Here is a 14,227-nt window from a genome sequence, read left to right as displayed (position 1 = left end):
GAGAAATAAACAGATCTCCAATTATAGTCAGAGATTTCAATCCTCTTTCTCAATAAATGACAGACTAATTAGATAGGAATCAGTAAGGGTATAGAAAATTTGAACAGTATCAATCCGTTTGACCCAGACCCTTCACCCATAAACAGCTTCCTGTGAAGTGCACACTGAACATTTACCAAGATGGAACATACTCTGGATCACAAGTAAGTATCAACAAATTTGAAAGCATTCAGATCACACAAAGTATATTCTCTGAATAAAAAGAATTAAATCAGAAATCAATGAAAATTTTTCAAAAATAAATCTGATAACTACCGTTCTACTCTCTACTTCTAAGAGATCAATATTTTTAGGTTCCACATACATACAATTTTATCTGTCAAGTTTTTAAAATAAAAATAAGTAAATCTGGCAGTTCTATTAAAAAATAAATCAATAACATAAAGATATCTGAAAAATTCCTCCAAATAATAGGAAACTAAATAACATACTTCTAAAAATAAAGAAGAGTTACTGAAAAGCATTTGGAACTGAATGAAATTTTTTAAAGAACAAGTTAAATGTATGTGATGCCACTAAAGTAGCACCGATGAAGAAATTTATAGCACTAAATGCCTATAATGGAAAAGACATTTCTTAAATCAGTTATCTCAGTTTCAGACTTAAGAAACTAAAAAAAGAAGAGCAAATAAAATCCAAAGCCACTAGAATAAATGATATAATTTTTAAAGAGCAGAAATCAATGAAAACAAAGTAGAAAAGAAAACAACAAAAAAAGTTATTATTTGAATAAATGAATAAAATTGAAAGTCTTTGTTCAGATTGATCAAGAAAAAAAGAGCGAAGATACTAACCTTTTATGCTAGATTGGATATTTAGTTAAAATTTTTCTCAGAAAATTTGGAACTAGATGGATTCACTGATGAATTCTACTAAACATCTAAGGAAAAAAATACCATTCTATGCAAATTCTTCCAGAAAATTTAAAACGGAGGAAAATGTTCCATCTCATTATTGGTGGCCGTTATCATGCTATTACCAAATCCAGACAAAGCTATTATCGGAATAGGAAACTACTGGCCAACATCCTTCATTAACACGGATGTAAAAATTCTAAACAATATTTTAGCAAATCAAATCCAATAATGTATAAAAAAGATGAGGCATCATGACAAAGTGACATTTATACAAAGAATGTCAGATTGGTTTAACATTTTCAAATAATTGATGTAATTCACTATACTAACAATCAAAAAAAAAAAAGAAAAAGAAAAACCATATGATCATTTCAATAGACATACAAACAAAGCACTTGACAAAATCCCGTATCCATTTCTGATAAAGTATCAACAAACTTCAACTTGATAAAGGGCATTTACAAAGAACCTACAACAAACATTTTATTTATAATATTTATTAGTGAAAGACTGAAAACTTTCTTCCAAACATCAGAAACAAGACAGAGATAGATATCTGCTACTACCACTTTTATTCAACATTGAACTGGAACTTCTATCCAGAGAGAGAGAAAGAAAGAAAAAGGCATAAGAAACAAGTAAAACTGTATTTGCAAAAAACATGGTTCCCAAAGGAATAACTAGAAATCAGATAATATCTACCAAGAGAAAAAAATTACAGAATTTATCACTGAATTTAGGAATGTCTCAGGATACAAAATCAAAATACAAAAATCAATTGTATTTCTCTATATTATTGATAAACAATCAGGATTTAAAACTTCAAAATAACATTTTTGCAGTAGCATCAGAAACAATAAAGTGAGGAGAGATAAATTTGACAAAACATGGAAGTTCTGTACACTGAAAACGTCAAAATGTCACTGAAAGAAGCCCTAAATATATAGATACACCATCTTCTTGAGTCAAATGACTAAATATTGCTAAGACATCAAGTCTAAAAAGCGATTTACAAATATTATGAATTTTCATTTATAATCCCAGCAAGGTTTTTTGGTAGAAAATGACGAACTGATTCTTAATTTATAGAAAAATAAAAAGACCTAGAATAGCCAAAAACACCTTTGAAAAAGAGTAAATTTAGAGAGTTAACATTACCTGATGTTAAAGCTCATTATGAATCTGCGTGTGTGGTGTTGGCATAAAGATGAATTCATCATTGGTACAGAATATAGATCCCCAAAATATGCACACATGTGTGTGTGTGTATGTGTGTGTGTGTGTGTGTATATGTGTGTATATATATGTATATATGGTAAACTGGTTTTTGACAAAATTGCAAAGGCATTTCTGTGGAAATAGAATAATCTTTTCAAAAAATCAGAAAATAATTAGATATCCATATGCAAAAAAAAAGCCAACATCAATCCATACCTCAACATTATATACAAAATTTACCCCAAAATAGATCATAGATCTAAATGCAAAACCTAAAATTACAAAACTTCCAGGAAAAATAGGTATCAGCACAAACTTACTGGCTGCAATACCTAAGTACAATCCATGACAGAGAAAATTGATAAACTGAACTTCATTGAAATTAAAATTTTCTGTCACAGTGCCTTCAGAAGATAGTTAATGGAATGAAAAGGAAAACCACAGGCTGTGATAAAGTATTTGCAAGTCACATATCTGTTAAAAGACTTATACCCAGAACATATAAAGAACTCTCAAAACTCAGTAATAAGAAAAAAAAATCCAACAGAAGTATGAAATTACAGACAAAAGACCTAAGCAGACATTTCCCCAAAGAAGATAAATGATGGCAAATAAGCACATAAAAAGAGGTTCAATCTCATTAGTCATTGTAGAAATGTACCACAATGAGGTACTATTACACATCTGTTAGAGTGACTGATTTTTTTTTAATTGACCATGCCAGGCAGGGAAAAGTAGTGAAAAATCTGGAACTTTCATACACTACTGAGGAAAATAGAAAATGCCACAAACTTTGGAAAACAGATTAGCAATATCTTTAAAATTAAACACATACCCATCATATAATCCAGCCATTCCTCTCCTAGGTATTCATCCAAGAAAAATGAAAGCATAAGTCCACATAAATACTTGTACATAAAGGTTCCTAGCATCTTTATTTGTAATAGTCAAAACCTTAAATGACCAAATGCCCATCAACAAACTGATAAACAAGATAAGGCACATCCATATAATGGAATACTATTTAGCAATAAAATGGAATGAACCATGTTGGTACACACTCCATATGGATGATTCCATTTACATAACTTTCTAAAGAAGCAAACTAATATAGAGTGAGAAAGAGTAAATGACTGGTTGCTTAGATAGGAGGAGAATACAAAATAACACAAAAGAACACAAGGTAACTTTTGATTATATAATCTTCATTATTTTGCATATGGTGATGTTTTTACAAGTGTCTATAAGTTTGAAAATTTATCAAATTGTATAACTTAAATATATGCAGCTTACTGTGTATCAGTTATATCTCAACAAACCTTTTTTTTTTAAGTAATCAAACTTCAAATACCAATCTTTTCTCCACTGTCCTCCCACATCTGACATGCAAGTATTCAATTAAATGAGTATTTATTGACCCTACTATGTTCCAGATCCTGCAACTGGCATTAAGAATACAAACAAAAATAAGTGAGCTTTTGGAAAGCCTATTTTTAAAAAATAAATTTATATGTAGATAAAATGGTAAGCACTGCTAAATCCCTTTTCTGGTTCCACTTTATGCCTCTGTCCTTGTTTCTTTCTTATGCTGTATGATTATATTTTCTATATTCTTGGATTCTCTTTGAACTATTTCTGAAACAAGATGAGATATAAGTAAATATAAGTAATTATTCAAATGGCTAAAACATGAGATTTGTCCTTGATAAATTTGCAGCAAAGAACAGTCTGGCTTTCTCTTCAGGTACTTTGCATCCTAGTGGGGAGAGTAGACATGTACACTAATAATTATGCTGCAAGTTTTGATTTGTTAATACCATGAAGATAGTAATACATTTAATATGTAAATGTGTACAAATTTTATAGGAGGGAGTACTGGAATGTGCAGAGAAACATGATTCTATGAAACTTAGTTCACAGAGAAGAGAGAACTTTCCATTGGGTTTTGAAGGTTCTGCAGATTTTCAATGGGCAGAGGTGGAGGAACATTCTGAGCAGAGAGAACAGCATAAACAAAGAAATGAATGTGAGAAAGGTCAGCATATGTTCTTAGGCTAAAGAATAGTTTAATCAGGTGAGATAGACATCCAACACTAGCACTAGCCTCATGGTATTTGGGGATTATTTAACCTCTTCAGTTTCCAGTGCCTTTAACTATGAAGTGGGAATATTTACACTATTACATCTACCTAAAGAGTTTCTTAAAAGGCCTAAAAAAGAAGTGATGAACCTAAACCACTTAGCATTGTGCACAGACCAAATGCTTACAAAACCAGTAGCAGTTATTATTAGCATGAGGTTAGAATCCAAGCGAGAAAAAGGAAGAGAGAAACTTATCTCGGGCATATTTTTAAAGTGACAAGTTGTTACCCCTAGTAGCTTCATGAATGCATACATTCAATTATACAATGACATCATTCCTTCTAAAACAAAGTTCTGACTTCACCTGGTCTGCTAAAAGAAAAAAAAAAAAGTATTAATGTGAGGGGTGGGAAGGGGAAGCACAGATGGCAATTTCATGCTTGAGAATTCAATCCTTCTCATTTGGGTTGAAAAGATAAAACAGACCTTATGGATCTCTTCCTCTATTAGTGTGTCTTTGGCTATAAAAAATATATATAATAATCTCATCATAATTTACAATTGCATAATTCTAAATAATTCTTTTTCTTTAAGTTTCATAGAATCATGTTTCTTAAAAGGATCATCTTTTCCAGCATCACATTTTTAGGCCAATAATAGAATAAACAAAAATTCCTTGAAAAAAACCTACCAACAAACAAATAAAAGCTGATTTGTAACTTGCTGCATACTACACTGTGATTTCATTTACAAGAGTCTCAGGCAAAGAAGATCACCATAACTCTCAAAACGGTTGTGTCATTGACAATTAAACATAAGTTAAGAATGGCCGCAACAAAAACCTGAATAGACATTCACGTGTCTGGTATGATGAAGTATAATCCAGCCTGAAGGGAAGGACATTGAGTAGATCAGAAAAAGTAACAAGATTTATTTGCTCTAAGACTAACTATATGACTAGTAAGGCAGTGGTACACTGTTTAAGATTTACATGTTTGCAAAACTAGGAGTTATCATAACCATATTAATTTTCCTTCATTTTTCTCTCCCAGTTCCACCCTTGCATTTCTATCCCCAGTCTATATGATATCTGGAAACATTGTTGATCAAATATGCTAAGAGTGCCCATCCAGAGACCAGTAGTTCTTGCTCAAGCAATTTTTTTCTTATAAGAACAATGAATGACATAAATTCTTTTTAATTCATGAACAGAGGCATTCTATCTTAAATATGATAAATTTTATAGATGTAGATAAAATGCTTGAAAATTTAGAGTTATTGAGAGGCCAGCAAACATGTAAAAAGAAAGTATATTAATAAACTAGCAAACTGATTATCATGGTTAGGTTTTAAAAACCTAGAATATTCCACAAGAAAACAAGGAATGGGGTCCTAAACATAAGCAAAGGCCTTGCTTCCAGTGACATTCTTTTTTCCAACATGGAACACCTATACAGATAGATGAGATAGAGATGCAGATTTTTATCCTATCCAGGAAGTTTAAGAAATGCCTCTGGGACTTTCCATATTGGCAGATAAGCTGAGAGCTTGAGAAATTTAGTGGGGCGAAGAAAATTCCTATAACCCCTTTAACGCAGGATCTATTTCAGTAAAGACTTGAAAAGTAAGAGAGATACAGGTTTCATTCCACTTTTTATAAATACATATATTCCAAACAGAAGAGGTGAGATAACCAGAACGGTATTTTATTAAACATCACATAGCATTTAATTTGTACCAGAAACACATACAATCATTTTACAAGTACTATCATTTAAATGAATCTTTCGGACAACCTTAAAATGAAGTTTCCATTATTATCTCCAATTAACAGATGAGAAAACCAAGATACAGAAAGGTTGGGGGGAAAAAAAAAAAAACTTGTCCAAGCTCATATGGCTATTAAATGGCAGAACTGAATTTTGAACCCAGATCATTTGTCTGCAAAATCCGTATTTGTAATCACTTCATTGTTGCTTATTTTTCTTTAGAAGAGCTTCTGAATGGAGATAAAGTTTAATCATTGAACACTTCTGCCTGTTCTACAGAACCCCAAAAGAAATTTTATTCGTATGGTAGAGACTATTCTACATGCAAAATCAATATTCCTATGGGAAAATTTCCCTAGCAACTAGTTTAAAATGCCTTTTTAGGCCAGATGTGGTGGCTCACACCTATAATCCCAGCACCTGAGGAGGCCAAGGCGGGCAGATCACCTGAGGTCAGGAGTTTGAGACCACCCGGGCCAACATGGTGAAACTCCATGTCTACTAAAAATACAAAAATTAGCCTAGCATGGTGGTGCATGCCTGTAATCCCTGCTACTCTGGAGGCCGAGACAGGAGAATTGCTTGAGCCTGGGAGATGGAGGTTGCAGTGAGCCAAGATCATGCCACTGCACTCCAGCCTGGGCAACAGAGTAAGACTATGTCAAAAAAAAAAAAAAAAAAAAAAAAGGGTCTTTTTTTAAATTACTAATCACTTCAGAATGACTGCTCAAGGGGACACCTCCCTTTAGGAGGGAGAGAGGTTATAAACAAGTATGTGAGCTCATCGATTTTATAAACATTTCTGGGAGGCAGGTGGTATGCTTGCTTTTCAGGTGAAAACAGAGGCATGGAGCCATTCAGGGACTACTCCATGGCACACAGATTCTTTAGAGACAGATCCTTCACAAGGCACTATGAGCACAGCATAACCTTATGTGGCAGTCTTCTGTGATGTGAAGTCTTCTCCTCATCTATCCTATTACAGAAGAAGGAAATCTGGTACAGTCTATGACTCTTCACAAACGAGACTTCCTGCAGTAGAGGAATCATAAACGACAAGGCCCATGAGCAACAAGAAAGAAGAAAAATAAGCTTTCTTAAAGAAAGCAGGCCCAGACAGCACAATGACTGATTGTAGACTAGATAGTGCTGAATGTAATTGGCTCCTTCTTCTTGATAAAGGTCAAAGCCATCTTCAAAATGACTGCCCTATTCAAGTTTTTCATAATAGATTGGAAAATATGACTCAGACAAACACCCAGGAAGGCTTGGTTCCTAATTTGTCAGGTTTTTGAAGGGATAATTTTTAAACTTCCTACAAGAAAATACTCTAGCATTTCCCAATGTGGTTTCCTTTTTCTCTTTCTACCCAAGAGAACAATATAAGCTTGAGAAACCATGTTGTGTGTACATGCCTGCAGATTTGTGTAGTGATCCCCTACTTCTCAGACATCAAAAACCCACTAAAAACAAAAGCCAACCAGAATGGAGCACATAAGATTCCATTCAAATACCACTGCACCCTGAGGTGAAGGTGAAGCTTAGCAGTCCTTCCTGATTGCTCGTCTTTGTACTAATACCCCTAACTGAATGAACATTCAAAGAATGGTGCTTACTCAGGATTTCACTTCAGATTTTTGCACTGAGGTATCCACATAAAGCATGAGTAGTGGTTATTGCCCTAGGCTTACCATTTCTAGTTGTATTGTTTTGCTGTTCTGCTTGGTTCAGTTAGCTCATGCGTTAACTGTGTAATGGCATAGAGAATAAAATATAAAAAACATGTTTGTTTAAGCAGTGGCATCCTGGCTGCCTTCTTTAAATATCACCAAGGCTAGCAGTCAGTTGGAATAAGTAGCAAACATCATTTGATTTCCAGCAAGGTGAGGGGTGCCTTCTCCCAGTTTCATTTATCCTGCTTTCATCATTACAGAGTAAACCCTGGAATGCTGTCATCCTTTTCAGGCTTCAGTTCCCATCAGAGTATTGGCTTCACTTTGACTGTAGAAGATTTAGTTGAAGCAGTATTCAAAAGTGTAGAACTTGTCAAGCTACCTATCCAGCAAGAAGTCTTGAAATAAATGGAATTTCGTTACTTTCAGAGTAAGAGAAATTGCCAAAAAAGTCATACAAGGCTCTTAATAATGTGGCCACTGAATAGTTGTTCAGCCTCAACATTAACCATACCTTCTTCTCCCTAAACTCATCCCAACCTCAAATAAATACATAATCATTATTCTATCCGGAAAAAATTATATGTCCTCTTTGATTCCCTGTGCCTTCTGTAGCCATAATACATTTGCACATGCCATTTGTATTGGTAATGATAGGCTAACTGACATAACAAATAACCTCAACATTTTGTCACTTAATGCATTAAGGCTTATTTCTCACTCAAGTCACTATCCAATTCAAGTAAGCAGTGGTTCTCTCTCCTCTACTCAGTCATCAGAAGAATCCAAGCCCCTTCCACTCAGTATCTCCAGTATCCTCTAGGACAGTCCTCAATCAGAATTCCACGAAAGACTTAACCTGTAATTTCCATAGAAATTTACTGCATGTGAGGAATTAGCCATCTCCTACACATCTGTAATGATGCTAGCTAAGTACTAGCCTTGCATGAATGGAGAAAATAGTCATTAAATCGTTTTCGTAGAGCTTATTTCTCTATGAACCCTTTGAGGAAGGCTGCTCCAGGGCATGGTCTTCAACACTGGCTGCATATCAGAATTACCCAGGAGCTAAAGCTAGTAGCCACTAATCTGAGAGCTCAGCATTTTTAGTTAAATCAACTGCCTGCATCCCAAAGAAGGAAGAGAAAGAGGGTAAAAAAGAATGCATGGAAAATCATCTGGGAGGTCTTCATGTGGATTCAGCATGGAAATGGTATAAATCACTCTGCTCACATTCCATTGGCCGGAACAGTCACATGGCCCCATATAACTGCAACCTGGCAGGAAATGTAGTTTCCTCTCACGTATCAGAAGGAAAAGGAAGTGGAACTTCCTCTAGCAGTATCTGCCATACTCTTCCTTTTCCCTGAAGAGACATTGCCTTTCCCTTCCCCCACCTCTCTCCAATTGTTCCTCTTGGTTAGGTCCTCTTGTCCTCTGAAACGGTAGTTACCTGCTCTAGAAAACCTTCTCTCTCCATCCTCCAAAGCTCCTGGGGTATACCTTTATCAGTGCACCTATCACACAGAACGATTCTGGTTAGTTTCTCTGTCTCCTCTGGCTCCAACTGTGTATTCCTAGTTCCTGTTGATGCTAAAGATACACAATAGGTCCTCCATATGTTTCAAAAATTAACGAATGAAAGTGACAAAATGTACTTCGCATACATATATACCACAGTTAAAGACTTAATATTATCCCTATGTCTTAAATTTAAGAAACTTAGAAGCCTTAGAAGTAAAAGATGTATTCAACACCACAAGATAAAAGAGATAAACAGGAATAGTCTTATACTTGAATAAATAATCTATTGCTTAATTGTTCCTATCTTTTACTCTTTCTGTTCAATCTTAAAAATAGGGTGACAAATTTATAGGGAAGCACACTATGCTCTCCCTTATAGGTCTCCAAAAGCTTTTCTTGCTGAAAACAGCATACAAAATACTTTCCCTCTTCAAAGCCCAAAGCAATACTGGAAAAGCAATGGAAAAGAAAGTACTCAGTATCTTTTCCCCACTAAAAGTTGTACTGCAATGATTGAACGCAATTGGAGGAGCCCTAGGTTTATCAAAAGTATCTGCCATTTCTAAAAGAATATAAGTTTATTACTTACATCAGATATAACCAAAAATAATCAAGTTTCATCATGTCTTATATGGGATTTTGAAGTTCCTTCCTTCCTTCCTTTCTCCCTCCCTCCCTTCCTTCCTTCCTCTCTTCCTTCCTCCCTCCCTTCTTTCCTTCCTTCCTCCCTTCCTCTCTTCCTTCCTCCCTTCTTTCTTTCCTTCCTTCCTCCCTTCCTTCCTTCCTCCCTCCCTTCTTTCCTTCCTTCCTTCCTCTATTCTTTCCTCCCTCCCTCCCTTCTTTCCTTACTTTCTTCCTTCCTCCTTCCCTCCCTCTCTTCCTCCCTCCTTCCCTCCCTCCCTCCCTCCCTTCCTTCCTTCCTTCCTTCCTTCCTTCAACAGCTAAAATGAAATCACCTGTAGCAAGTGGCTAACACTATTATGTATTTCTCAGTTTTCAAATTCAGAAATCCTATGGAGTTTCTGTTTCAGTAAAAAGGTTCCTATTAAAATAAATAAATTAAAACAAAGTAAATATTAATCCAAAATACAGAAGCAAACATTCTAAAGATCAGGAAAAGAGGACAAAATATTTTAAAAATGCATTATTCAAATGCTTACTGACTGTTGCTTTCCCACAACCATCATTTGTTTGGAAACTTGTAAGTATGGGTAGCTAAAAAAAAACAATGCTTTTTCTTAAATTAGATATGAGAGGTGGCAAAATTCCCAAAATCAAACAAAACCTTTTCTATATTCAAAGTGTCAAGTTTGAAACCAAGCTTTGAACATGGAAAGATAAATTAATTCACTTAGGGCAAACTTCTTCTAAGAAAAATAACATGCTGGAGGTTTATATACTCCTAAATGGCCATTTCCAAGCATACTAATGGTTCAAATATGTAAGTCAAAGGGTTATCAATTAAATATCTTATAAAATATATGTTGATTTAGAATTGCCTAGGAAGATAAAAGATTTTGACTTGTAGACAAAATATAAACTATTTGATACCTTAAAATAGGCTTTATCCAGGCACAGTGGCTCATGCCTGTAATCCCAACACTTTGGGAGGCCGAGGCAGGTGGATCACTTGAGGCCAGGAGTTCGAGACCAGCTTGGCCAACATGATGAAACCACATACCTACTAAAAATACAAAAATTAGCTGGGCATGGTGGCGTGCCTGTGAATCCCAGCTACTCAAGGGGCTGAGACCCAAGAATCACCTGAACCCGGCACGTGGAGGCTGCAGTGAGCTGAGACCATGCCACTGCACTCCAGCCTGGGTGACAGAGCAAGACACAATTCAAAAGAAAAGAAAAGAAAAATTGGCCTCAAAATTTCTAATATGTTGCATCTAGAAATAGAAACTTGTCTACATAAAGAAACACAAAAGGATTAAGGCACTGCCATACTGTGGTGGTAAAGGTGGGTCACAGATATGCAATAGGAATACCCAAACCAGGATCAGATCACAAACCAATACCAGAAAAGCAGTGGAAAAAGTCAGATTCTGGCCTGTAAGAAAGAGGAAAGAAGCAAAGTGAAGGTCTAGAATTAAGATCAGGATTTAAAAAAAAAAAAAAAAAAAGAACTGAGTGAAAAGGATTTCAGAATTCAAAATCAAGAAAATGGAGTAATAGGAACCAAATTTAGACAATTCCAAAGGTGAACAAGTTAGCAAAAAATGACATGAGGAGGAAATAGCTATTCTACAACAGCACCAAACCAAATCTTACTCTATTGGGGACATTATGAAAGAGACATTATACACCTTCTTGAAGGAATTGTGGAATATTTAAAGGTGTAGTCCCGGCATCTGACATCAATAATTTTAGATTTTTAATTTATGGTAGTAGGAAAATTCATGACTTAATTCATGGCTCACAAAATGAGCTAAAATTAATAATCATGAAAATTCATTGATTTTCAATTTTCAATTAAATGAGGATAACCTACCTCATTTAATTGTTGAGTTAGATATGGTATGTATATATTGGCACTCAGTACTTTTTCCTACCTTCTTCTATGGTTTCTCATTTTATTACAGACACTGGAAAGTTTAAAAGTATATTCCCAGAATTTCTTTGCAACTAACAAAACACATTAGGTTTACAAAGTAGATTTCACCAATTAAAAGCATTCCCCTGAAATCTGGAAAGCAGAAGTAAATGGAGATCACATACCTGTGGCTTTCAGCATATTTTCTGATGACAAGCAAGGCTATGAAGAAGTCAATGCCCACAGCTTTATAGATATTGATAAGGAATTGGAGAAATAGCACCTGAGCTCAGTTTCCCAATCCTCAGGCAGTTATAGATGTAGCAGTGGGAGTGGTGGTAACAGAGGTTATGACAAGCTCCGAAATCCTAAATTTTAGTGAGCTATTAACACATGGTTCCAGTGGCAGCCTCTTGACTCCCACATTCTCATATGTGGCAGAGGCAGCAACTCTCTTGGGAAGCCAATTGAATAGTTTTGTTTTCAGAGGATAGCCTCACGGTCCAGCCTGGTGCTTGCTTTTTAGCTCTTCCAACAATTTCATAAGCACATAATTAACCTGTATTAAATATCTTACTGTTTAAAATACCTGAAGTGGTTTTAAAGAATTGAATGTTAATTGACATAAACTTCAATATAATCCTGTGGATTATATTATTATACCTTTTTTTTCCCCAACGAGAAAACTAAGGCCCTGAAAAGTTAAGTAAAAAGTAAATGAAAACAGAGGCTACAGACTGAGAGGACCTAAATGCAAAACATGTATCTGATAAAAGAGTTGTATCTAAAACATATTTTTTAAAAAATTTAAATCCCAATATGGAAACAAGCCAATTTTAAAATGGGCAAATTTCTGAAGCGGACAACTTATGAAAGATATACACGTGGCAGATGAACCCATAAAAAGATGTTCGACATCATGTGTTACCTTTTTCATCAATTGACAGTCTAATCATAAAATTCATGTGGAAATGTAGGGGCCCAAAGTAGCCAAAACACAGGGACTACTAGACATGTCCAGGCAATATGCATCCCCTCCTTTCAGCTCCTAGAACAGCAGAATGGTCTCCAGAATCACCCTGACACTGTAGATAACATGTTCAGCCTGGATAGCCACCAGGTTTGTTTAGTATAGCCCTGTTACCTTGCTGAAGAGCCAAGTAATCACCCTTATCTCACAGTGGGCCATTGCCTCTACTACCTGAACCACTGAGATGCCAACTGTAGTGTCATGAGTTTCCCACCATCCATACAGGGGTAACCAATGATCATGGCGAAGACCTTGATTTACAGAAAGATCTGATTGGGCAGGTGATGAACCAGCTTAGACAGTAACTTGTCAGCCAGTTGCTCCACACATGCTGCTTTTGTCTCCTCCCCAACGTACCCTACCAGATGTGGCCAAAGTGCTCTAGGAGGTCATGCAGGTTGAAAGTCCAATATTTTTGTCAATGGTTAGATAATTCCTTGAAAGGATTGCCAAAGGAGACAACCATGGGAGCCCAGCACCATGACACACAAACAACTTACAGACTTCCATGAGCAAGTCACTAGTGCTGAGGAATATAAGCAATTTGCTGGACCTTGCAAGACTTCACCAGGTTGTTTCAACAGCTCACACTCCTGCACTGCTCCTGTCTTTTAAATTAGAAGACAGGAAGAAAACAAAAAACCAGACTGTGTCCTACAATCAGAAACCTCCAATGTGACAGAGAGGGCTTCACCACCAGCAGGGTGTATGACCAGGCACAGAGAGACTCCAGCTTTCTGAGGCCATCCTGAGGAGATCCTGTTTGTGGGTGTGAGGGAAAATCAGGGCAGTTTAAAAAAAGATGACTGCAGCCTGCCCAGTGTGGCAGGAGGGGAGCTGGTTTCCTGGTAAAGTTGTTTCTAAAAGGAAAAATAATTTTAAGAAACTTTTTTAAAAAGGGCCTGGCACAGAGGCTCATGCCTGTAATCTAAGCACTTTGGGAGGCCAAGGCAGATGGATCACTTGAGGTCAGGAGTTCGAGACCAGCCTGGCCAACATGGTGAAACCCCATGTCTACTAAAAATACAAAAATTAGGTGGGCATGGTGGCATGCACCTGTGATCCCAGCTACTTGGGAAGCTGAGGCAGGAGAATTTCTTGAGCCCAGGAGGCAAAGGTTGCACTGAACTGAGATTACAGATTACAGCATTGCACTCCAGTCTGGGTGACAAGAACAAGACTGCGTCTAGGTAGGTAGGTAGGTAGGTAGGTAGGTAGGTAGGTAGGAAGGAAGGAAGGAATGAAGGAAGGAGAAAGAGAAAGAAAGAGAAAGAAAGAAAGGAAGGAAGAAAGGAAGCAAGGAAGGAAGGAAGGAAGGAAGGAAAGTTAAGTTTAAAAAAAAGAAGACTAAATGTGAAAAAAAATAGTCTTGAAAAAGAAAAACAAAGTTGGAAAATTCACACTTTCCAATTTCAAAATTTAGTACACTGCTACAGTAATCAAATCAATGTAGTATTGGCCTAACGGTAACTATA

The 14,227-nt window shown here is 36.0% G+C and overlaps 1 pseudogene; it reads left to right on the top strand.

Moving 5' to 3' along the window:
- Window positions 1-1,029: 1,029 nt before the first annotated feature.
- On the top strand, window positions 1,030-13,367 carry LOC103222338 (transportin-3 pseudogene; annotated as a pseudogene).
- Window positions 13,368-14,227: the final 860 nt, after the last annotated feature.

This window comes from Chlorocebus sabaeus, chromosome 17, assembly GCF_047675955.1.
Source record: "Chlorocebus sabaeus isolate Y175 chromosome 17, mChlSab1.0.hap1, whole genome shotgun sequence".
In the NCBI taxonomy this organism is placed as follows: domain Eukaryota; kingdom Metazoa; phylum Chordata; class Mammalia; order Primates; family Cercopithecidae; genus Chlorocebus; species Chlorocebus sabaeus.
The sequence above is the reverse complement of the archived record's forward strand: the minus strand, read 5'-3'. Positions and strand labels throughout refer to the sequence as shown.